At 32.9% G+C, this 4,811-nt stretch overlaps 1 long non-coding RNA gene across 1 annotated transcript; it reads left to right on the plus strand.

Annotated features, from left to right (window-relative positions):
- Window positions 1-4,270, plus strand: LOC149987263 (uncharacterized). Its single transcript, XR_016499029.1, has 2 exons — window positions 1-3,227; window positions 3,512-4,270. It is a non-coding gene; the product is annotated as an uncharacterized LOC149987263 (long non-coding RNA).
- Window positions 4,271-4,811: the final 541 nt, after the last annotated feature.

The raw sequence follows: 4,811 nt of genomic DNA on the forward strand, positions 1-4,811 counted from the left end.
TATGTTACAAGCATATGGAGCTTGTTCATGAAACACTTGAACACTTTGATTCTAGGATTTATTTATTTTTTTGAAGATGTCTGAAGTCCCGTATGAGGTGGGTCCCTCAAACTATGGTCCTGGTTCCCCTTGTTTGTAAATACGAAACGGTGATGGTCCACTCTTTAATCATATTAAGCAAGTGGAACACACAGTATAGCTTTAGAAGAACCAAGTTGGGTTAGAATACATGGTTAGTTGGTGGGTTATTAGAGGGACCCAGCATCAGCCTTTTTTTTTTTTAATTTTTAATTTTTAATTTATTTTAGTGTGGCCTATCAATGGTTGTGAAGATAAGACAAGCAGCTGTATCACCAAATACTGCTTTGTCTCATAACAACTCAACCTCTAAGCAGTTGGCATGGCCACATTTGTATCATTAAAATTGGTGTATTTTTGTTAGCCTCTGTAATCAATCAATAAATAAATATATAAATCAAGTACTAAAACATTTATGATACAATATAAACATTATTTAGTTAGAGTTTAGAATTTGTTTTTACTAACAAAACATTGGTTGGATTGTCTTTTATAATCTCTTTTTCTAATTCATGGTAAATGAGTTTCATCTGCCATTTGAATTTAATCTTGGATTGGTTGACATTTGTTAATATATAATTACAAAAATGAAGTATTTTTTTTAATGGGAGCTACATGTCTTACTCTTTTTTTTTATTATTATTATTGCAAAGGCACTTCCACCATTGTACAAGCTAATTGCAATAATAATAACCAATCAAAAATTAATTGCAATTTTAGAAACACATACCAATTTCCTTCAATTATCTTTTGAGTTTTTCTTTTTTTTTTCTTTTTTTTTCTTTTCTTGTACACTTATACACTTGTTGTGTTAGCAAATATTATTGGAACTTTTGTTATATTTAAAATTTTAATGTAGCTACTAATAGCAAGCTTTAAACAATGTTCTAATTTATTTGCTAATATTAACAAGCCACATTCTGGTTTGATTCAATCATCTTGAGAAACAAGTAAGCTTTTATTAATATTGGAACATTTAATTAGAAACTTGCTTTGGGATTAGAACAAAGACATATTACACCATCTTTTGTAACAATTTATTATGGAAAATAAAATAGTTTGTTTTTTGTTTTGTTTTGTTTTGTTTTGTTTTGTTTTTTTTTTTTTTTATCAAAATACTAGAATTTAGCCTAGTCTAATAAATCATATCAAATAATTTTTTTTAATAGAAATAATTTTAAGACATAGTTTTTTTTTATCTTATTAGTAAAAATCCATTTTGAGTATTATAAAATCTTTATTGATCTACAAAACAAAAAAATTAAATAAAATTAAAATATACTCTAAATATATTTTTTCTATTAAAATTTATTAGTCTTTGTAAACTTAAATTAGGTCTTTAAATAATTATAGATATAAAAGAAAATAATTTAAACATTGTATAAAATATCAGACTATATAAATATCTTTATTAGTTTTTTTTAAATTAATAAAATATATTTTTGATATCAATATTTAGGATACAATAAATTTTTAATTGTATTTAATATATTATTAAAAAATAAGTTTGGATTTTATTCCTATTAAGTTAAAAGAGCACCAAAATACAATATTCAATAATACTTGCTATAAAATTCTATCACTTAAAAATTACATATTTTTTTTTTTACCAATCTAATACCAATAGAAATTAATCTATATCTTTTTATTTAATATGTATAAAATATATAATAAATATAAAATCAAAACACAATCAATATATAACTTGCACTTTATAAGTTATGCTTAAAACTTAAATATTAAATTGAATTTTATCATCAAAAAATTTAAATGATTTACAAAAACTAATAATAAATTATATAATACAACTAAGTTTATTTATCAAATAATCAATTTCTAAACAACCACACATATTACATAAATAGAAAAGAGAAATAAAACATAGAAAGATTCAATTTATTAATTGTGGTTTGTGACCTTTAAACTCTATAAATAATTTTAAAAATAATTATAAATAAACATTACATTAAAAATTACCTAAATGTGTGAAAAACTAAGTCCTAAAGTACTAGGCTTCAACAAACCAAACATCTACACCTCTGTAGATTGCAATACGAATCATATTCTCTTAACACTTTAGCAAAGTTGTGGATAACACGCAGCTTCTTTTCAAGGGAAGTAGCACATTCTAAATGGTTGGAAGCAATATATTCTCCAGCAGACACCATTGAACTAAAAATATAATACAAGTGCAATTGTACGTCTGTGCACGGCGTTGAACACAATCACTTGTTGAAAAGCAGTTATCGACGTGCAGAATAGAAACTTAGAATTGTAAATTCGGCGTAGTCTACTGTGTAATGTCGCACAAAATTTTTTATGCCGATCGAGATTACATAAGCTTTTCTGGTTTTTCTATCACTCGTCCCAATCCTCACTTGAGTCATTGATAAGAAATCGCTGCGATTGGTGCCAGTTTCTTCACTCAGGCAGTTCATGTCTCCATATTCTTCACAAACTGCAAAACATTTCTAGGTCTGTAATATTCTCTAGGAATTTCGGAACACCGATGCTTAGTTGACGTCGATGCCAAGCGATTTGATCATGGCTTGTGTCCAGTTTACGATGCGTTTGTACATGTGAGTATGTTTGGGAGAGTCTCCTCCTTGGTATGTGCAACGCCAGACTCGACAGCTCAGTTGCACAAGGCCCTTCATGCGCGATGGAATTTGTTCGAATTGTAATGTTCAACAAGGTTTTCTCACAATTTTGAAACAAGAACAAAGTACGCTAACTGTTTGCCTTCGCATAACTCAGCGACAATTAGAAAAGTAATCCTCACTAATAGGAATGTGAAGATGTAACGTAGCTCCGCAGCCTTGTCAAGTTACCAGCAAATTCGTGAAACACAAACACAAACAAGGTCAGTTTCAAGCATAATTGTTCACCTACATGCCGAGATCTGAATTTTGAAGATGTGGTGGACATAAAAGCGAGACGACAGCCGCAGCTGTCGATTAAACATAACTAGAGGCCAGAAGCAGCTGAACCACACGACTGGCTCTCCTGCACAGCGATTTTTGTTTTTGCCACATTTAATAATTTTGTCTAGGACGTTCATGTCAAAGGCTGAGAGGTATGTAAAGGCGAAGTATGACTGACTTAAAACTGAAGCCAGGTGTGGAGCCTAACTTGCAGACACCATCCCGGTGAGGTATTCGACTCCGAAGAGTAATTTTCAAGTTGCGTCACAGATCAGGGTTATCAAGCAATGCTTCTCCATGAATGACCGCATATTTTGCACAGGCCCGTGTTCTTACCTCAGGCATAGTGTACACAGCTATGATTTGGTTCGAATCCACATTAACTATGCCAAGCTTCCCGCTCTACTCTCAGTTGTTTCTGTGTGTGTGTATGTGTGTGTGTCAATGTGCCTGTCTTCGTCTTTCCCTTCGAAAAATGTTTTGATCGACGCTCTTCTCTAAGGCGCCAGAAACCGCACGGTTTTGGAGGTGGAGCTCGTGGATCCCTGTAAGCATCGAAGGGGATCAATCAACCCACGCCAAGAGCGTGGAAGTGTCAACTTTTGTTTTCCTGTCACCCGATGCAGCCATGACGGGCAAGAACGTGACTCATTGCACTCCCATGAAGGGTAAGAAGCATGATCCATTGCACGAACCCCTTCATCATGACCATTATCTCCATCTTTCTCCTTCCCCCTGCTTTTCTCCTCCTCCGTTGTGAGCATTCAGGAGTGTGAGGATTCCGCTGCCTTGGGGGACTCAAGCACCCCTCGTACCGCAGCTGAAGTAGCGAGTCACCAGCAGATCCACACTGCTCTGCCTTTCCATAGCTCCAGACATCACCTCTCTGGCTCGGTGCTTACTGCCTTGGTGGCTATGGCGGAATCTCCGTGGCCTGTGCCTTGCAGGCGGTGTTTGTTGCCGCCACCAGCGTCGATCGGTTTTTCTTCTGGTGCTTGAACAAGGGCATCAACGATCGTGTGTCAGTTCACCGAATTGTCTGCTCTTCCACGCCTAATGCTTGTTAACCAGTTCATGGCTGCTCCACTGTTTCTTCTAACACTGCTTTAGATCATCGTGTTAGGGTTTGAACGGTAACAAACGTGAACAGGGTGACATTTCACAAACTTTGGTGCTTTGTTGAATCTAAGAAAATGTATAGAGTGGAATCTTTTGAAACTACATAATGAAAATGGTGTTTATCAGAAAAATTCAGCAAAAATGTCTATATTTTGAGCGTGCAGTTTTATTAAATTTCATGGAACAGTTTCATGGAACAGAAAATTAAATTTAGTTCGCTGTAGTAACCATTATTTTGTATACGTGCAGATATATCTATATATATATATATATATATATATACACACACACACACACACAAAAGCATATGTGTGCAAATAAATATTAAATGGTATTTATATTTTTAAAATTGAAATTAACTTAACACACTTTAGTATTATTGTAAATCATTCTTACGGTCATAAATTTTCCTGTTCTAAATTTATATTAACAATTCAACATTGCAGAAGAAGTCATTGATAAAATTAACTTTATAATCTCTATAACAATCATGAAGGAAAGTTTATTTTTTATTCATCAAATTTTGCACAACATTCATGAACATATAACTTCCAACTCAAAACTTTGATGTTAAGCTAAACCATGCTGATTGATCTTAATGGAACATAAGTGGTTCAATTGTGAATTTGAAATGCAACTTCTAATCATCATGGAATCAAAATCTATAGAACACGTATATATGTATATATA

The sequence above is a fragment of the Physcomitrium patens genome, chromosome 20 (genome assembly GCF_059467195.1).
Source record: "Physcomitrium patens ecotype Gransden chromosome 20, ASM5946719v1, whole genome shotgun sequence".
Lineage (NCBI taxonomy): Eukaryota > Viridiplantae > Streptophyta > Bryopsida > Funariales > Funariaceae > Physcomitrium > Physcomitrium patens.